General features: G+C 43.1%; 1 long non-coding RNA gene across 1 annotated transcript; it reads right to left on the minus strand.

Moving 5' to 3' along the window:
• Positions 1–562: 562 nt before the first annotated feature.
• LOC114796934 (uncharacterized) lies at positions 563–6,101 on the minus strand. Its single transcript, XR_003750784.1, has 3 exons — positions 6,050–6,101; positions 939–1,043; positions 563–859 (listed from the first exon to the last, which is right to left on the minus strand). It is a non-coding gene; the product is annotated as an uncharacterized LOC114796934 (long non-coding RNA).
• Positions 6,102–22,774: the final 16,673 nt, after the last annotated feature.

Below are 22,774 nucleotides of genomic sequence, written 5' to 3' on the forward strand. Positions count from 1 at the left end.
GACGAGAAAGAGATTCATCATCTGTCACCCAGACGTGATCTGACAGACACAAACAGCCACACACACACACACGCACACACACACACACACACACATACTTGTGTAGCCGCAATTTGGGGACTACATGCACGATGCCACATCGTGGGGACGTGCATTTCTAAAGGCTTTATGAAAAATCTAAAGATAGATTTATGTTTCATTTGAGGCTTTAAAAATGTCTGTCACTTTAAAATATAGAAAATACATTAATAAAGCAATGTGACATTTTCCTACAAACTGGGGACCTTGTCTGGTAGACATCACTTGTGAGGACCAGCAGACACACATAGTGAACTGTCTGGTTAACTGTAAGATGTAGGTACTTGTGAACAACATGGGGACGAAACAGCTGGGATGCAGCTATAATGAATGAAAAGATCAAAATTTAATAACATGAATAAAATATTTATTTTTTTTGCTATTTTTATGTAGCATTCTGAACAGTATTCTGTACATATTTACATTTGATTCAAAGACACTTTACTGAATTGCACCCATTTCCAAAAAAAAAAAAAGAGATTCTAAGATCCTTTTAAAACAAATGTAATAACCAGAAATCTAAAATACCAGAAAATAAGATACCAAACAAAATAAAATAACTGACTTTACATTCTTCTTTTAAGGGTAGTGATTTTGTTCTTCACAAAGAACTTTACAGACAACCAATCCCTGTCTTTCAAGGCAACAGGTTCAGCATTTATACAGGCCTCACATTGTTGTTTTCCTGGCACTGTACAAGTTTTGATGAACCTGTTTAGATGCTTTTCAACTGCATTCATTTCATCACTGTCCCATTTCTTTTTCTTTACCACCTTTCGACCTGAATGAACAAAGCACATCAGAAAAAACAGAGATTTTTAAGTTCATAAAGGCTTTCTATGAAGTTTAACAAACAGTACCTTTCATGGTAGTTGTGGTACTTGTTATTTCTGTTGTTTGTTCAATTGAAGATTTCTGGACTTCTTTTGCAGAAGGATCTATGGGTGGTTCTACATCAAGAGCCACTTAAACACAAAACAAATGCATTCAAAATTGTTAAGGATTTGATTCTTTCTTGGAGAAAATACACTGCTCACAAATTAAGGGAACACAGAAATAAGACATCCTACATCTGAATGAATGAAATATTCTTATTAAATACTTCTTTACATAGTTGAATGTGCTAACTACAAAATCACACAAAAATTATCGATGAAAATCAAATTTATCAACCCATGAAGCTCTGGATTTGGAGTCACACTCAAAATTAAAGTGGCAAAACAAACTATGGGCTGATGTAATGTCCTTAAAATAAGTAAAAATGAGGCCCAGTAATGAGGCCTTCACGTGCCTCTATGACCTCCCTACAATGACTGGACATGCTCCTGTTTAGGTGACGGATGGTCTCCTGAGGGATCTCCTCCCAGACCTGGTCTAAAGAATCCGCCAACTCCTGCACAGTCTGTGATGCAACGTGGTGTTGGTAGATGAAGCGAGATATGATGTCCCAGATGTGCACATGGGGTCTGAAGATCTCATCTTGGTAGTTAATGGCAGTCAAGCTACATCTGGCGAGCACATGGAGGGTTGTGCGCCCCCCTAAAGAAATGCCACCCCACACCACTACTGACCCACTGCCACACTGGTCATGCTGGAGGATGTTGCAGGCATCAGAATGTTCTCCATGGCGTCTCCAGACTGTCACATGTCACATATGCTCTGTGTGAACCTGGTTTCATCTGTGAAGAGCACAGGGCGCCAGTGGCGAATTTGCCAATCTTGTTGTTCTTTGGCAAATGCCAAACATGGGCTGTAAGCAAAACCCCAATCTATGGACATCGGGCCCTCATACCACCCTTGTGGAGTCTGTTTCTGACCATTTGAGCAGAGCAGAGAGGCCTGCTGGAGGTCATTTTGCAGGGCTCTGGCAGAGGTCCTCCTGTTCCTCCTTGCACAAAGGTGGAGGTAGCGGTCCTGCTGCTGGGTTGCCCTTCTACTGCCTCCTCCATGTCTTCTGATGTACTGGCCTGTTTCCTGGTAGTGCCTTCATGTTCTGGACTCTACACAAACCTTCTTGCCATAGCTTGCATTGATATACCTAACACTTGAACACTTCCTAACATATCCTAACACTTAAACACTTTTGTTAAAACTGCATATCATATCATGTATGACTGTGTATGTGACAAATAAAATTTGAATTTGATCCTGAACGAGCTGCACTACCTGAGCCACTTATGTCAGTTGTAGACTCCATTTCATGCTACCATGGAGTCTCTTAGCTATTTCACTAAAGCCTTCATTTTAGAAGACAACGTGGGTACCTGCTGAGGCACGTACACAAAACTTGTTGAGTCTTATTAACCTTTCAACAATAGTGGTGAAGCACATTCTACTTTGTAGGGATGTCACATATATTTACATTGAAGGGACTTAATGTTTATTAAGTAAAAGAGAAGTGATTGTCATTGTGATACACTGCAACACAGCACATGTGCACACAACTAAATGTGTCCTTTGCTTTTAACCCATCACCCTTGGTGAGCAGTAGGCAGCCATGAAAGGCGCCTGGGGAGAAGTGTGTGGGGACAGTGCTTTGCTCAGTGGCACCTTGGCGGATCGGAATTCGAGATTCGATATTATGATAAAAATACATTGAAAAGAACAGTTTCATACCTGAATGTGGAAGATACTCTCAACCTGTGAACTGGCAGTGCAATTCTGACTGTCTGATTGCAATTTGACCAAATGTAAAAGTAATGTTTGCATTCTGCAAGCACACTACATAATTTCAAAGTTTAAATGTACTAACATTAAAATTAATTAATTTTGTTACAAAATCCTAATAGATCAAAATAGGTGTAGTGTGTGGACTTAGTGTAGAGATTTTTTTAGAAGACAATGTGGGGACATAGTGGGGGAGGTGCAGCACTCTCATCCTGAGTCTTGTGAATCTTTCATAAACATTTGTGATACACAATACTTTATGGGGACTTCACATATATCATGCACATTGCACATTGTGGGGACTTAACGTATATTGTAATTAAAATACATAAAAAAGAGCAGTTTCATACCTGAATGTGGAAGATACTGTCATGCTGTGGACGGTCTGTGCAATGCTGATTGTCTTCAGAGGCACCATCTGATTTGGGGCAGTTACTGGCTTGGTTCATACCCTTTATTGTCTCCTATAATGAACAAAACAGTCAGCCATTAGACCAAACATAAAAGATATGTTGCCATTCTACAACCACACTACATATTTTCAATGTTTAAATGTACTAACAGTTATACATGTCATTAAAATAATTAATTTTGTTACAAAATCCTAATAGATCAAAATAGGTGTAGTGTGTGGACTTAGTGTAGAAATGTTTTTTTCGAAGACAATGTGGGGACATAGTGGGGGAGGTGCAGCACTTCTCATCCTGAGTCTTGTGAATCTTTCATAAACATTTGTAATACACAATACGTCATGGGCACTTCACATATATCATGCACAGTGCACATTGTGGGGACTTAACGTATATGGTAATTAAAATACATAAAAAAAGAGCAGTTTCATACCTGAATGTGGAAGATACTGTCATGCTGTGAACTGTCTGTGCAATGCTGATTGTCTTCAGAGGCACCATCTGATTTGGGGCAGTTACTGGCTTGGTTCGTACCCTTTATTGTCTCCTATAATGAACAAAACAGTCAGCCATTAGACCAAACATAAAAGATACGTTGCCATTCTACAACCACACTACATATTTTCAATGTTTAAACGTACTAACAGTTATACATGTCATTAAAATAATTAATTTTGTTACAAAATCCTAATAGATCAAAATAGGTGTAGTGTGTGGACTTAGTATAGAGATTTTTTTTTAGAAGACAATGTGGGGACATTGTGGGGGAGGTGCAGCACTTCTCATCCTGAGTCTTGTGAATCTTTCATAAACATTTGTGATACACAATACTTTATGGGGACTTCACATATATCTTGCACATTGCACATTGTGGGGACTTAACGTATATTGTAATTAAAATACATAAAAAAGAGCAGTTTCATACCTGAATGTGGAAGATACTGTCATGCTGTGGACTGTCTGTGCAATGCTGATTGTCTTCAGAGGCACCATCTGATTTGGGGCAGTTACTGGCTTGGTTCATACCCTTTATTGTCTCCTATAATGAACAAAACAGTCAGCCATTAGACCAAACATAAAAGATATGTTTGCCATTCTACAACCACACTACATATTTTCAATGTTTTAAATGTACTAACAGTTATACATGTCATTAAAATAATTAATTTTGTTACAAAATCCTAATAGATCAAAATAGGTGTAGTGTGTGGACTTAGTGTAGAGATTTTTTTTTAGAAGACAATGTGGGGACATTGTGGGGGAGGTGCAGCACTTCTCATCCTGAGTCTTGTGAATCTTTCATAAACATTTGTGATACACAATACTTTATGGGGACTTCACATATATCATGCACATTGCACATTGTGGGGACTTAACGTATATTGTAATTAAAATACATAAAAAGAGCAGTTTCATACCTGAATGTGGAAGATACTGTCATGCTGTGGACTGTCTGTGCAATGCTGATTGTCTTCAGAGGCACCATCTGATTTGGGGCAGTTACTGGCTTGGTTCATACCCTTTATTGTCTCCTATGATGAACAAAACAGTCAGCCATTAGACCAAACATAAAAGATATGTTGCCATTCTACAACCACACTACATATGTTCAATGTTTAAATGTACTAACAGTTATACATGTCATTAAAATAATTAATTTTGTTACAAAATCCTAATAGATCAAAATAGGTGTAATGTGTGGACTTAGTGTAGAGATTTTATTTTAGAAGACAATGTGGGGACATTGTGGGGGAGGTGCAGCACTTCTCATCCTGAGTCTTGTGAATCTTTCATAAACATTTGTGATACACAATACTTTATGGGGACTTCACATATATCATGCACATTGCACATTGTGGGGACTTAACGTATATTGTAATTAAAATACATAAAAAAGAGCAGTTTCATACCTGAATGTGGAAGATACTGTCATGCTGTGGACTGTCTGTGCAATGCTGATTGTCTTCAGAGGCACCATCTGATTTGGGGCAGTTACTGGCTTGGTTCATACCCTTATTGTCTCCTATGATGAACAAAACAGTCAGCCATTAGACCAAACATAAAAGATATGTTGCCATTCTACAACCACACTACATATGTTCAATGTTTAAATGTACTAACAGTTATACATGTCATTAAAATAATTAATTTTGTTACAAAATCCTAATAGATCAAAATAGGTGTAATGTGTGGACTTAGTGTAGAGATTTTATTTTAGAAGACAATGTGGGGACATTGTGGGGGAGGTGCAGCACTTCTCATCCTGAGTCTTGTGAATCTTTCATAAACATTTGTGATACACAATACTTTATGGGGACTTCACATATATCTTGCACATTGCACATTGTGGGGACTTAACGTATATTGTAATTAAAATACATAAAAAAGAGCAGTTTCATACCTGAATGTGGAAGATACTGTCATGCTGTGGACTGTCTGTGCAATGCTGATTGTCTTCAGAGGCACCATCTGATTTGGGGCAGTTACTGGCTTGGTTCATACCCTTTATTGTCTCCTATAATGAACAAAACAGTCAGCCATTAGACCAAACATAAAAGATATGTTGCCATTCTACAACCACACTACATATTTTCAATGTTTTAAATGTACTAACAGTTATACATGTCATTAAAATAATTAATTTTGTTACAAAATCCTAATAGATCAAAATAGGTGTAGTGTGTGGACTTAGTGTAGAGATTTTTTTTTAGAAGACAATGTGGGGACATTGTGGGGGAGGTGCAGCACTTCTCATCCTGAGTCTTGTGAATCTTTCATAAACATTTGTGATACACAATACTTTATGGGGACTTCACATATATCATGCACATTGCACATTGTGGGGACTTAACATATATTGTAATTAAAATACATAAAAAAGAGCAGTTTCATACCTGAATGTGGAAGATACTGTCATGCTGTGGACTGTCTGTGCAATGCTGATTGTCTTCAGAGGCACCATCTGATTTGGGGCAGTTACTGGCTTGGTTCATACCCTTTATTGTCTCCTATGATGAACAAAACAGTCAGCCATTAGACCAAACATAAAAGATATGTTGCCATTCTACAACCACACTACATATTTTCAATGTTTAAATGTACTAAGAGTTGTACATGTGTTACAAAATCATAATAGATCAAAATAGGTGTAGTGTGTGGACTTAGTATAGAGATTTAATTTTAGAAGACAATGTGGGGACATAGTGGGGGAGGTGCAGCACTTCTCATCCTGAGTCTTGTGAATCTTTCAAAAAGATTTGTGATACACAATAGTTCATGGGGACTTCACATATATCATGCACATTGCACAGTGTGGGGACTTAACGTATATTATATTAAAATTACATTTTAAAAAGAAGTATCATACCTGAATGTGGAAAGTCTCAACCTGTGAACAGTCTGTGGAATGCTGAATGTCTTCAGTGGTACCATCTGATTTGGGGACGATATTAGCTCTGTCTACACCACTTATTGTCTCCTGGAATGAACAAAACAGCCAACAATTAGACCAAATATGAAAGTTATGTTTGCATAACTTTAAAATGCACACTCTCATTCTAAAAGTATGGATAATATCGGGTAATTAAACAGCAGTTTTATACCTGATTGTTGAGGGTGCAGTTATCCAATGAACTTTGGGTGTAATGTAGATCCTTTTCAGAGGCGTTTTCTGACCTGGGACAGTTACTGGCTCCTTCCATTCCACTTCTTTCTTCCTGAAATTATCAAAGGAATCCCCAATAAGTCCCCAAATACTGGTAAAAGATAAAAAAGCTGAACAGTGTCAGGTTGCAAAAGCATTTTAAAATAAATACAGATGCAGAGAATATGCTTAAGTAGGTATAGTGATGATGCATCTTCAGTGAAATAAACAAAACAACCACAATTCTCTAGATTCAATATTTGTTACAGAATTCGAATGGAGGACCAGGGCTGCAAACATATGAAAAGCCCAGTAAACCAATAACAGTAAAATGGATGCGAGCATGTGTGAATTATTCTGATTGTTAAAACTTTATGAACAAACATAATATTACAATTAATTAATACTAAAATCTTAATTTATATAAATATCAGATTTCAAAATATCTTTTACAATTCTTACCTGATTCCTCCAAGGACAATCAGCATCGCCATAATTATATCTAATCTCGTCTCCAGGTGTTATGTCTTTTAAGGCAAAAAGGCACAAATGAGGCTTTCCTTCCACCATGATTCTTTTCTTTTTGCAGTTGGGGTTAATGTGATCATCATTAACCAGTCTTCCAAGGGTGCCATCATCCCTTGCAGCATCAATACTGAATTTGAATAAAGAGAATAGTTATTAAATGCAAAATTATACTATTGTTAGTTTGTATTACTTAATTTTATATTAACAATATAATATATAAATTGTTAAACAATTTTTTGTGATCTTGTGATGACACAACTGATATATGCAGACATTATAAATCTACTTCAAATAGCTGAACAAATAAACATTTTTTTTTTGTATTTCTGGAAAATATTCAGACCTGAGCAGGAACCATGCATGAGCTGCTATCTTAACTATTAGAAGCCAACTGTAAATAAGTCAATATAGTATGGCATGTTTACAATAAGTACCTTAAATGCTGACAGACAAATGATGAAATCATTCTGTTCCATCAGAAGAAAACAACCATATTACCCACAATCCCTGTGTGTCTGAGCGACGTTATGTAACCCATTTTGACTCCACATCTGACTTGAAAAAATTAATAATACACATTTAAAGCTGTTATGGGCGGTTTAGCGATGATAAATGATCTAAATGCTCCCCATGCTGTGCAACTCCACACAAGACACGAGTTCCCACATGTGGCAACAAAACTAGAATACTAATAAAAAACTAATACTAGTTTTAGCAGCGAGTTTTCAAATATATTTTTTAAATATTTAATACAGTTATACATCAAAACAAAGGAAAATATATAAATCCATTTGTACTCACGTCCAGAATTTTCCATGCCAGATGAAATCGAACATAAATCCTTTTAGGGAGTTGTGGTAAATTCGCCGTCTTCGTTTACTTTCTTCTGGATCGATAAGGTCTCCTCTGTACTCCAGTATGAAATCTCCTTTGAAAATATCTGACTCGGCAAACACTCCCCTGCCTAATTTGTGAATCACAACCCACATTCATACCTACTTTCCCTCATAGTAATTAGTTTAAGATAATATATCTGCTTTGCTCACCTTTATAGGAATTGATGTATTTAACATCAAGCCCTGCTTTATCACGGCAGGTGGTGATGTGAAAAATGGCATTGTTTATTGGGCTTTGTCGCCTCCGAGCCATTTTTCTTAGCACATTATTTCTCTTACTGCTTAGTGAAAACGTCTATGGAAGATATAGTAATAATTGTAATTTTAAATATCCATAAATAACAGAAACTAGCATGTGCTAACTAAGCTAGTACCATTTAACTAGCTAGCATTGTCATAGCTTTTCTTACTAAAACACTTTACTATTGAAAGAAATATTATTTACCCCTAACACAATGTGTATCATAAAAGTATGAATCTTTAAATGATTTTTTTCTTGCAGTTAAAGTTAGCTTACATAGATCTGGATGGTGCTATAGCTCAGCAAACTCAGTCTTGCTAACTGAGGCACTTATTAACAATTAGCTCTCTCATTGGTTCCTGATGGTCCGTGACGTCATCAAGACGAGCCAATAAGAGTTCAGCATTGCTGTACCACGTGTTACTGTGTGTATCTGCAATTGCAATTACCCTCTTCAACCCTAGTTGGCGTGTACACACTGTGAGCAATTCCAGGCACACACATACACAATGTTTTTCAAGAAAATGTCCATCTTGGGGACTTTGGAGATATTAAAGGGGTAGGCTTATTTTGATGAAATATACATGCTAGCGTAGTTAACTTTGTGGGGACTTGGTTTTTGGTCCCCACGATGACACACGTCCCCACCTTATTGGTGTGCAGTCAGGTCAATGTCCACATATTGGTAGGTTTACAAACACACACACACACACACACACACACACACACACACAATAAAAAAACTCTTAAACCAGCTGGAGCTTCTGCAGAAACAAAATGAGTTTTAGTTTCATGCCTTCACCAATCACCATGCAGGAAGTTTAATACGAACTTCTGGTCCAACACACTCATACACTCACACACACACACACACACACACACAACAGAAGTTAGGGTGTTAGTAGCCTAGTGGGTAACACACTCGCTTATGAACCAGAAGACCAGGATTCAAACCCCACTTACTACCACTGTGTCCCTAAGCAAGACACTTAACCCTGAGTGTCTCCAGGGGGGGACTGTCCCTGTAACTACTGATTGAAAGTCGCTCTGGATAAGGCCGTCTGGTAAACGCTATAAATGTAAATGTTAGTTACACGTTGTAATACGGCGGCCTATAAATATGAGAAACATACAGTGGCGTTTCATACGTGTGGCGGGGTTTGGGGGCCCAGGAGGAGCGACTACGGAAGATCTGGTGTCTCTAATAAAGTGGCCGGGGGTGTAATGTGAACGTTGATGGTTTTACGGCTCCTGAGAGGCTGTGAGGTTCCGTATTTTGTGTTGACGGACCATTGGTTCTCACTCTTGCGTAGTGAAACTATTCCTGGTATTTAAATGAACATCAGGACTTAATGAGCACATGTGCTGAAGTCATTAGGTCAGCACACACACACACACACTCTAGCCAGCCTCCTCTTCCAGAATGATGATGACTCCCTGTGGATGGTGGAGAGTGTGTGCTGTCATGGTGACATCAGTCCACTCTCACTGTACATGTCCAATAGTTCACAAAGGGTGTGTGTGTATTGGCTATAATTGGGTGGTTAGATGCCATGTGTATATTGAACATTCCCATTTGAAACATCTGTTGCAGCTTTAGATTTTCTATTCACACACATACACACGCACACACACACACATTCCACTTAGTCTGGAATGGCTGGTCTTCAAATGATCTCGATTGCAGCCATTTCACCACTCCTAAATCAGCTCCTGAATAAGCCATTATACGTCAAATATAAGAGAGGCCTGGGATGAGGTGTGTGTGTGTGTGTGTGTGTGTGTTGCTCCCATGTGTGATATTTAACATCATTGACACCATATGTTCCAGTTTTATAGATCTCCCACAGAAATAACATTTAATAGGCATTTTCTAACCTCCCAATCTGAGTGTGTGTGTGTGTGTGTGTGTGTGTGTTGCTCTCATCCCCACCGTATTTTAGTTATTTTCTTTTTTGCAAAACTCATGTAAACCCACTGAAGCATTTCAGTTCCATCATCAACAGGAATTTTCAGTGCACACACACATTCACACACACACACACACACACGTTTCATCGTTATTAAGGAGATCAGCGCCTCTTGTTGTCTGAAGATTTCAGTTAAACGGGAGGACATTTCATTAAAGAAGAAAAACGTAATAAACGCTGCAGTTCAGACACAATCATCTCCTCAGGGGTCTCACACACACACACACACACACACACACACACACACAAAACGCTGCTTTTTTCTTTACTTGCCATTATGCCTGATATATACATTATGTGTGAGAGTAAAATCCAAATCCATTTTCTTTCCATTTACATTTATGCCATTTACCAGACACCCTTATTCAGAGCAACTTACAATCGGTAGTTACAGGGACAGTCCCCCCCTGGAGACACTCAAGGTTAAGTGTCTTGCTCAGGGACACGATGGTAGTAAGTGGGGTTTGAACCTGGGTCTTCTGGGTCTTCTACCACCCAATCTGCTAACATGACAAGAACTCTCTTGTTTTAAAAATTAAAATTCACCCTAGGTTATCATAAATAATATTTCAGACAGTCAGATGTTTATCTCTTGTATTTTCCTTTGCCTCAATTACACATTTAGTACGTCCCATTACTATTTAATATATCCTTGAACATGACTTGGGATCCATAATTATCCTGATACTTAGTCCAACATTTCCAGACCTCTGAATATAAGTGTCATCACTGTTATCGACTAGTTTTCAGAGATCTGTGTATGCATGTTTGTGTGTGTGTGTGTGTGTGTGTTTGTATGACTGATGTATTGTGTTCTCCTGCGTCAGCGTTCTGTCCTGCCCACTAATGAGTGTGATTTATGTCGGGCGTGTCTGGGAGGGGCGGGGTCTCGTGTGACTGTAGTATGAATGTGTGTAATTGGGCCAGTTTGTGACGTGGGACGTACTAATGACGCCTCCCTGGTTCTCTGAGGGCCCACAGGGGCGGCGGTAGATTGATGACCATCTGAAGGAACGGTGAAGAGCATCCCTGTCTCTGGGGAACGTGGTGGCAGCATGCCGAAGGCTCGAACGTCCGGAACGTCTCTTCAACGTTCCCTCCGTCCGCTCTGCCTTTAAAAAAGCAGCAGGTGTGTTTGTAAGTGAAAGTGAAGTGATTGTCATTTTGAAACACTGCAGCACAGCACACGGTGACATGGTGAAATGTGTCCTCTGTATTTAACCATCGCCCTTGGTGACAGTGGGCAGCCATGACAGGCGCCCGGGGAGCAGTGTGTGGGGACGATACCTTCATCAAGGGGACCGCGGTGGCACTTTGGCGGTTTGGGATTTGAACCGGCAACCGCTTGGCCCCCGCTGCCCCTGAAGACCTGATGTTGGACAATGTCAAGAACTTTTACATGGAAACCCATTGTTCTACAATCTTCATCTGCACAGTCTCCTGTCTGGTGATTGGCCAAATGCCCCAATCAATCAGCATGTCATATGTACACTGATAATAAAGTATTCCTCTATCATATCATGCCGCAGTCAGTATTTAGAATACCGAATACCGAATACATCTTCCTTGCATTGACTTTAAAAAAAAATTTGTCTTAAATTCTGTCAATTACTATTTTCAATTACGCTAGTATGGCAGAAAACAGCTGCACTGATTTAATACACAATAAAGTTGGCCGAATTAAAAAAAAAAAAAAAAAGCCTCACTGATGCCTCACAAATCATAATTTTTTAACGTTGTCAATGAAAGTATTTCTATATTTTTTCATTTTGTAATATTCCACACAAATCGACTTTTGCTCGACATTGTAGAAACACGGCCCGCCCACAGCACCTGGCCGACGCCCGTCTGGAGCCTGCGTTCCGGAGCGCCGCTCCACATTGACAGTAATTGACGCGGGAACGGAGGCGCTCGGCATTAAAGAACCGGGTGGAGAGAACAGACAGGAATGAAAACAGAGGCAGGCAGGAGCGGGAATCAAGGACGCTTTTTAAAGGCCGAGCGCGTCTGGGTGACAGGAGCGGTGACGAGGCGCCATCTCGGCCGCCTTCTCCTCCCGCTGGAAGCCGCTGAGGTGCACCTCCACGCTGTTGCTAGGCACTGGAGTGGCGTGGAGTCGTTAGCCTGCGGATTTAGCAAATCTGCGTGTTTGTACGAAATATTTGGTGGGGGACACATGCTGCGGGGTCACCTCGTTGGTGGTTCCATGCTTGTGTTGGTTGCGCAGGATGTTCTGGGCAGTCCTCGGCAGAAGTCCCGGGAAACTGGCAGCGCCGGTGGGCAGCCGGTGGATCTGGAGGCAGTGTGGTCTTTCTTATCGCTCCACGGATCTGTTGGTCTAAATGACTGAATCTCTCTGTGTGTGTGTGTTTGTGTGTGTGTGTGTGTGCGTGTGTGTGTGTGTGTGTGACCTTTTTTCTCATTCATTTGACCCCCTTTCTTCATCTCATGGTGCACAAAGTACTTTCTCTGAATTGATCTTTATGTGCTACTTTTTCTCCTGTGTGTCTGTGTGTGTGTGTGTGTGTGATGCTTTAGTATCCAGCCAACGTCCATCTGCAGAGTCTGACCGCAACCATGAAATGAGACCGAGGGAGAAAGAAAGTGTGCCGAGCGGGGTGCTGGACCACCTCCGCTTCTCTGTTTGTTGAGGTCATGAATCTATCAGCCGGCCCGAGTTGGAGTGTGTGTGTGTGTGTGTGTGTGTGTGTGTGTGTGTGTGTGTGTGTGTGTGTGTGTGTGCGTGCGAGTGTGTGCATGTGTGTGATCGTTATTCGGTGGTTCTGGAAGGGTGGACGTTCCTGTGACAGTTTTTAAATTGACGTGCATTACTTCCGGACCCCCGCACACACACTCCCGGCGAGATGCAGTGTGTGTTGTTGCGCCGTGTGTTGTTGCGGCGTGTGTTTGTGCTCCGCGGGGGAGGTAAATGAACTGAAGAACCGGCCGCGCCGCAGATGGTTCTCGTCTGTGGAGAATAATGAAGACGCTACAGCTCCAGAACAAGAGAGCCCCACTGTTCTCTCAGCCATGGCTCTTTTCATGGTTGTCCAGTCAGGAGCTGGGTGGTCACAGCTCAATCAGCAACTTCAGATTCATTTAACTAATAATTGTTTCTATACAACAGTTCAGCCCTACGACTCCGCTGGATATTTGACGTTGCCTAGCAACAACCGCTGTTTGTCCATGCAACTTTTTATCATGGCAGAAGTGAAGTTGGTGAAATGCAGGCCTCAGTTGTCCCTCTTTAAATTATTTTCTTGCTTAATTATCGTTACTCTGAACACCCACCAATTGTGTCAGTCTTGCGAGATCCAGCTGCAGTTTCTTCTTCTTCATTCATCAGCAAAAAGTTTCTGTTTAAAAGGGATCGTGAACCCAACTTCATTCACTTTCGGTCTTGGTGGGAATCAAAGAGTGTTAATTAACCGCGGCATGGGAGTGAGAACAATGGAAGTGGGAGAACAGAGACTACTGAGAGCGTAACTCACTAGGTGGTGCTGCTGGTGGTGTTGGTGATGATAAGAGGAGAAGCCTGCTGTCTGATACTGTTGCTACATACAACAGAACACTCAGAGTGAGATAAGAAAGAGAGAGAGCGTGTGTGTGTGTGTGTGTGTGTGTGTGTGTGTGTGTGTGTGTGTGTGACACGGTTAGCATAAGGTTCCATAGTCTAGTTGCATAGAGGTATTTACACACTTAGAGCACACTTTTACACTGATTACACTCACTAAGATACAATTACAGGCATGTGTGTGTATGTGTCTTTGTGTGTGAGAGACATTTAGTTTAAGGTTCCGTACTCTAGTTTCATAGAGGTATTTACACACTTAGAGCACACTTTTACACTGATTACACTGTGTACTCACTAAGATACAATTACGGGTGTGTGTGTGTGTATATGTGTCTGAGTCTTTGAGAGGCATTTAGTTTAAGGCTATTGTTAAATTCCATGGTCTAGTTCAATACTTACACTCTTTTACTCTTAATTACACTGATAACATTGGGTCCTCATTAAGGTACAATTACAGGTGTGTGTTTTCATAGTTAATCTAATGAAATTACCCAATTAAACCCAATTAAATACAAGTTTTAAAGACTAGTTGATCAGCTGATCCATAACTGAACAGGAAGAAATCCCCATCAGACATGGTAAGCCTCATTCACAAGAAGTCGCTGTCACCAATGTCACGTCAGTTCTTCACTGGTCTGATCATCACTGCCTTTGAAAGTGAAAGTGAAGTGATGTTAATCCTCTGCTTTTTACCATTCACCCTTGGTAAGCAGTGGGCAGCCATGATTGTCCCCCCAATCAGAGCCCATCTTTCCATTCCGCCTGAACTGCTAGTCAAGGAAGATCACAGTGACTGAATGCATTGAATTCCAAAAAGATTAGATAGAACAATGTTTTTTCGACTGTGTCGGGACCTTCACAATGTAAAGGGTTTTAGAGGAAAAGTGTTTCTTTTGGTCTCCATTAAATTAAGACTTTTATGAAGAGGGTTATGAAACACGTCATATTTGAGCTGATCGATTCCTCTTCCCAACTGTGCAAAGAGCTTTTTATGTTCCAGAGATCCTGAATGAAAATGAGTTTCAACAGCTGTTAAATGTTGATGAAGGCCACGTTTCACTTCCTTTCACTCGACCGAAACACACATCACAGAAGCGAACACTATAGCTGAAGGTGAGTGCGGTCTGCGGTGTTCTCAAAATGGAGTTCTGGGACGTTGAATGTTTAATGATTGAGTGCAAGAGCCTCCATGGCAACTTGAATCTGAAGGTTCTTCAGAAAGTCTGTTAGATGGTTAAACGTCTGTTGTGTGTCGGTTTCAGTTTTGTGATTTGCTGATTACCTCGATTGTCATCCTCTGTTGTAAGTCGTATAAAAGTACCCCGTTTATTACATTTTTGTGGGTTGAGTGTGACCCACTAGGTGACCCTGTCACTGTCTCTGTGGTCACCCCCCGGCCCCTCTCGTTGTTCGCTCGGTCACTCGTTTCAGATACATCAACTGGCCAGTTTATTATACTGTGGAAAGTCTGTAGTCCACCTGTTGCTGTTGACCTGTGAACAATCCAACCAGCTTTGACTATGACCAGGGTCACATTGCTGCACGATTTATCTGTGTGTGTGTGTGTGTTTCGTACAAAGTTGGTGGACTGAATGTGTCTCGCAGCTGGTGAAAATGAAGCACTCAGCAACGCCACTTCATGACTCTCCAGCATGAGGAAAGGCTATGCAAACACACACACATGCACGCACACACACACACACACACACACACACACACAGTTAAGTGTCTGTTGTCTGTCACATCAGTGGCATCAGTGAACAAACAAGGGCACAAATCAATTAGCTTGAACAAATGTTAGTGTTCAGCACTAATGGTGTCTGTTTTCACATGAGGGGACGGTTTTAGCAGCTTTCAAGCCTCTCCGCTCAGACCGACGTGCACACACACACACACACACGCACACAACTCGACATCAAAAGCCGTAAGCCGGTCACACACACACAGGCGACACTTACTATCTGAGAGACGCAGACCGGGAGCCTTCGGAAGGAGTCCGCCGCCGTGGTTTTTTTTTTTTTTTAAAGGTGCCGCGGTTGACGTTCGGAGGAGTTTTACGGGCGAGGAGAGAACAAGTGGGATGAAAGGGGGAAGAAGATGAGAGGAAGAGATGAGAAGACAGACTGGATGAGAGAAGAAAGGCTACAGACAGAAATCAGAGAGAATCGCAGCGATAACTGGCTGGTAGCAGACAGGCCACAGTTCCGCTGCCAAGTCATGGCTGCGCGTGTGTGTGTGTGTGTGTGTGTGTGTGTGTGCGTGTGTGTGTGTGGGTGTGTGCGCGTGTGTGTGTGCGTGCTGATCTGCCGTCTCTCTGGGCGAGGTTAATTTGCAACCTGGAAGACATTCAGATAGACAGAAGCAGGGAGAAGAGAGCGTGACATGGAGACCGGGGGGACGGGACGCCGCTTTGAGCATCAGCCGGCAGTGCTGCTGCTAGCGCCGGGCCCGGGGCGCCGCTGGGCCCGGTCCAGGCCCTGTTTCGGAGTCTGTCGCCGACCCGGCTCGGGGCTGGCGCCCACGCCACCGGGCTGTTCCCAGATCAGTCCGGAGGCGTCCAGAAAACGGGATCCATCTGGAGAAGCTGGAAGGCAGCGAGCAGCCTCTTCATACAGGATTATAGAGAGCGGCTCGTGGACAAACTGCCTGTGCCTTGTCTGTCTCTCTCACTTTCTCACGCGCTCAGGCTCGGCCTGCTTGAAATTCACATTTAAAATTGCATGAGAAATGGCACACTGTTGCTGAAGCTGTTCTCAGGAACGAAACAGCAGGCAAGGCAGGAGGGCCCACCTTCAAATCATTAAAGAATGCAGAACATAGGAAAACCTGGAGGGTCACTCTCCAAATGTAGAGAAGATCCAGTGAATCTGTTGCGATAGTGGCCGATAGTAACCAAAATGTACCATGTTGAACTAGTGAAAGTGAAGTGATTTGTCATTGTGAAACGCTGCAGCACAGCACACAGTGACACCACAAAATGTGTCGTCTGCTTTTTAACCATCACCCTTAATGAGAGGTGGGAAGCCATGACAGGCGCCCGGTGAGCAGTGTGTGGGGATGGTGGCACCTCGACAAACTTCCGGGTCCATTTCCTTAACCGCTATACCACCGCAGCCACAACCAAATCACACTTACTGCCATCGTGTCCCCGAGCAAGACACTGAACTGTCTGGTTCTGTCAAATGAAATGTTGTTTTGATGGGAACTGATTTTCAAATTTCACTCTTGTTTTTATTGTCTCACTTTTCCTTTTAAAAGTGAAGTGACTGTCATTGTGAAACACAGCAGCACAGCACACGGTGCACACAGTGAAATGTGTCCTCTGCATTTAACCATCACCCTGAGTGGGCAGCCATGACAGGCGCCCGGGGAGCAGTGTGTGGGGACGGTGCTTTGCTCAGTGGCACCTCAGTGGCACCTCGGCGGATCGGGACCGGCAACCTTCTGCATGTATGTACATGGCAAAGCGTGCACACTGGACATCGATGAAGTTATGTGCCACACGTACGTATCTGCAGTCCGTTTCCTCTCCTTATCATTAGCTGCTGTTCTTCGCAGCCATTCAGTACCACACACACACACACACACACACACACACACACACACACACAAACCAGTGGACTCCACTTTATACCCATCACACAGAGACGGATCTGAAGCCTCCTATGCCCTTGCTGCAGACTGTCCTCGTTAGGAGTGTCTCTGCGGCCGGACTGGTGGTCCAAATTAGGCGGCGTGGGGGCGGGGGGGGCGAGGAGACGGATCAGAGCGTGCCGGGAACTGTTCTGGGAACAGCGGCGAGGTCCGGTCCTGCAGACTGCTGATGGGGCTGAACGCGGCCCACCGGGCCGGGGATTTACCGACTTCCACTACATCAATAATCCCCCGTAAGCCCTGCAGGAGTGGGAGTGTGTTAAAGTGAGTTGCAGTGTGTGTCTTTGTGCGTGCGTCTCAGAAAGGACTACACACAAAAAGTCAGGCAACTCACACACAGCGCCACCAAAGCCAGTCCGCACCTCGCCCAGAGATGGAGCGCAGAGGCCGTTTGATTCGCGGGGTTTTGCTGATTAGAGGAGATGAAACTGATGTGAATGGAGGGCGGCTGCGGCGCTGCCTCCGTACGAAGCTCCCCGCTGAAGCGAACGCTGCACGAGAACAACTGCAGTCACTTCGTGACCTTGCACGAACACCTTCACCCTCGCCCTCCTCTCCTGCCTTCTGCAGCTGTTTGGTAAAGAATCGCTTCGTCTTTCCGGCGAACAAGCATCGCTGATTTTCAATCGGGTGCTTTTATTTGGTAAACAACATCAAAACATATCTCCATTTTTTTATTATTTTGTCTATTCTACTTAGTCCAAGCCTGATCCACAAACAGAACCATTAACGTCTGTTTTGGTGCAGATCTGTCGTTTTTACAAATTGCAGTAAAATGTTCCGAGGACGGGTACTTGATGTTAAGTGAAAGTCAAATATGTCACAGCCGTTTGGCACGATGAAAGAGGACACATTCGCACAACGTCACAAAACAGGGGTTTAATCTGTGATGAACAGGACAGGGGAGACATCCGGTAACATTTCCATTTCCATTTTAAATTTCAGTATTTATCAGACTCCCTTATCCAGAGCGACTTACAATCAGTAGTTACAGGGACAGTCCCCCCCTGGACACACTCAGGGTTAAGTGTCTTGCTCAGGGACACAATGGTAGTAAGTGGAGTTTGAACCTGGGTCTCCTGGTTCATAGGCGAGTGTGTTCCCCACTAGGCCACTACCACCCCAATACCACCCCACCCCCACACAACATGTAACAATGACCTGACGGTGACACAGACACGAACAGGGCAGCTTTATACAATCAGAAACGGGTGAACACGATTAGGTAACATTACACAGGACAAAAGTGAAACTCCCCTTCCGGACCGGATCATGACAATAAGATTGTCATTGTGATACACAGCAACACAGCACACGGTGACACAACGAAATGTCTCCTCTGCTTTTAACCCATCAGCCTTGGTGGGCAGTGGGCAGCCATGACAGGCGCCCGGGGAGCAGTGTGTGGGGACGGTGCTTTGCTCAGTGGCACCTCAGTGGCACCTTGGCGGATCAGGATTCGATCCGGCAACCTTGTGATTGTGGTTAAGTCCTTAATCACTAGGCCACCACTGACCCCAAAAAGAATTAGAAATTACACATTTTCGAGCCTTTCCTTCCCACCAGGTGACACCGTGGCTACCCATGAAATGCAGCGGGGAGCAGTGTGCTGGGACGGTACCTTGGTCGAGGTGGCCTCAGTGGCACATTGGCGGTTCGGGACTCGAACCTGCAACCACTGCAGCAGCTGCACTCCACCATTTATTTATGATACTTATGTTCACAGTTCTTACACTAGGTCCTCATTTAGCTGCAACTAACATGCCTCAATGTGTGTGTGTGTGTGAGTGAGAGAGACAGAAACCTGCATCGACCTGCAGTAAAATAAATTGATCTGCTGCAGCTGAAGGATTAAATGCAGAAATCTTCTTGTTTGCTGCTGATTGCAGCTTTATTCCAGTTTCTTTTCAGACTTTAATCTGTGGACAGAACACCGTGGTTTTTATTAGAGACGACGTTGGGCAGGTCGCTACATTGCCCTTTTACTCATTCATACCCTGCTTCCAGGGCTTTCTTCACCATCACATGCTACGTGACCCCAACATTATTATCAGGAGGTTCTTGAAATGCCTGTGTTTTTAATTTAATTTTGATGGGCATTAAGACGATGGGGTTAATATAATTATGTCATTATGACCCGCCCAATTATAGATTATTTAGCACACGGAGAGTTAAAAATGCTCCTATTTAACCCCGACACCATAATCCGCTCTCAACCCTGGTCTCTGCAGCAAAATTTTTCCTGCTGGTCACTGCTGTAATTCTTACGTTTGCTGTGGGTCTTTACTCCATGCAGCTGCAGTCACAGTTATATAGTCCATGCAACAGACCATTCACCTAATGTCTGCTCTTCCACATGACGCCCACGTCATCTCATAAGCAAAATCCTGCATCTGACGTCACTCCGCAGGTGGTTTGTCATGTTTTCTGAACATGTAGCCATCAGGCCAACAGTGTCATCAGCTTCTCAAGAGTACAGAGTACAGTACACCACAATACAGAGTAGAAGATAAAGGAGGAGGATCCGCTTCATTGACATGATCGGATGAGTATTGTAGTTGCATGAGATGTTTGGAAGTAAAACCATGCCTGTGCAACCAGAAAGAGCAGGAATGAGACCATGAAATACATTTACATTTCCAGGATTTATCAGACGCTCTTATCCAGAGAGACTTACAATCAGTAGTTACAGGGACAGTCCCCCCCTGGAGTGTCTTGCTCAGGGACACAATGGTAGTAAGTGGGATTTGAACCTGTGACTCTGTAGTCTTCTGGTTCATAGGCAAGTGCGTTACCCACTAGGCTACCATGTTTACCATAAGATACTAGTTACAAGTTTGTTGAAGTAAGTTATAATAATAACCCGCTGTTATTTATATGTTATAACCTTGTTGTCTTAGAGGCATTACGGATGAAATATTTTGTTCTGAAAGTAATGTTGAGGGGAGGAGAATGTCTGGTCAGCTGACCCCGGGTGACCCCATGGGTGTTTGTTGAGGGCCCTGTGTACGTTGCTCACAGCAACGACTGCGCTGTTCTCAGGTCAGTCAGGTGAGTCAGTGGAGAACAAAAAGGGGAAGGTTTCCATGGAGACTAAACCACTTCAGGTTCTCCAGGAGTGGGACGGATACGGACCTTAATGCAGCCTTTCATCTCCAAAGGGACTGTGTGTGTGTGTGTGTGTGTGTGTGTGTGTGTGTGTGTGTGTGATGGGTTACACTTTCTTTGGATTCGTATCCTTAGCTTTTCCCGGTCTAATTGTCCATGAAGTACCTTGTCTGATTTGATCTCTCTTTACCAATCAATCCCTCCACCTCGCTCTCTCTCTCTCTCCGCCGGGCCCGTTTCTGAGAGCTTTTTCTTCCCGCTCTGCCTCCCTCTCCTGCCGCATTGTCCCAATGCCGGCCTGAAAGCAGCCGTCGGAGGGGGGACGCTCCGCAGGACGGAAAATGCTGTGTGGGGGCGGAGAACGGGGACGAATGCGGCACAGTGTCGGGAGATCTGAGTAGAACGAGTAGAAGCTGGTGGACTTACAACCCCAACCCGGTGGTGTCACGTGACACCAGGAGAACTTTGTTTCAGAGTCATTCTGTAGACGATGCTACCTTAGCGATGCACCCATCTGAAAGGTGAGAGTCGAATGTACCGGGATCTTCCAAAATAATAATCATTTCAAATGAAAATAGTTTTATTGTGTCACATTAAAATGAAATCTGAGATGTTTGCGAGCAGGATTGTGTGGCTCCTGATTGGTTCCCAGCAGCCAGTGGAGGCAGCATGTGTTTGAGTGACGCCTCTGCGCCGGCATGCTGCTGCTGTCGCTGTGCCGGTTCCGGATCTTTCTGTGGGTTTTTATTGCCACTCTTTGTGTGACTCAGCAAGTTGTCCGTTGCTTTGAAGTCATATGGAGCTACGCGGCGAGAACGTTCTCCTGCTGCACTGTGACGGCAGTGGAGCATCGCATGACCAACATACCGTAACATATCATGTCGTATCGTACCGTACTGTACCGTACTGTACCACACCATATCGTATCGTATTAAACCATACCATACCACATCATACTGTACCACGCCATACCGCACTCTCACTTACATACCGTACATACCATACCACATTGTACCGTACAGTACCATACTACACCATACCACATCATACCGCACTGTACTTACTATAATGTACTGCACTCTACCTCAACGTAAGGTACTCCACCGCCCCATACTCCACCGTTATGTATCATAACGTTCAGCACTGTACCACACCGTACTGTACGGTTATGTACCATAACGTTTTGCACCGTACCACACAGTACCACACTGTACCATATGGTTATGCACCATACCATACTACACCATACCGCACTGTACCTTACTATAATGTACTGCACTATACCACATCGTAAGGTACTCCACCACCCCATACTCCACCACACTGCACCGTACCACACCGTATCGTACCGTTACACACCATACCATATGGTATTAAACCAACCATACTGCACATACCGCATCATACCATACCGCACTGTCACTTACATACCGTATGGCATCATACCACATTGTACCGTACCATATCGTACCACACCATACCGTACTGTACCTTACTATAATGTAGTGCACCATACCACATCATACGGTACAGTTATGTACCATAACATTCTGCACCGCACCACACAGTACCACACCGTACCACACCGTACCGTACGGTTATGTACCATAACGTTCTGCACCGTACCACATTGTACCGTACCACGCCATACCACAACATACCACACCATACCGCACTGTACCTTACTATAATGTACTGCACCATACCACATCGTAAGGTACAGTTATGTACCAAAACGTTCTGCACTGTACCACACAGAACCACACCATACCATATGGTTATGTACCATAACGTTCTGCACCGTACCACATTGTACCGTACCACACCCTATCATACCACATACCACACCACACCATACCACACAATATTCTGATGTACTGCACCATACCACATCATACGTTACTCCAGGGCCCCATAATGCACCACATTGTACCGTACTACCCCGTAACGTAGCATATGTGTATGTACCACATCATTCCATACTGTATGGTTCTGTACCCAACCA

Source organism: Denticeps clupeoides, chromosome 9, assembly GCF_900700375.1.
Source record: "Denticeps clupeoides chromosome 9, fDenClu1.1, whole genome shotgun sequence".
Taxonomy (NCBI): domain Eukaryota; kingdom Metazoa; phylum Chordata; class Actinopteri; order Clupeiformes; family Denticipitidae; genus Denticeps; species Denticeps clupeoides.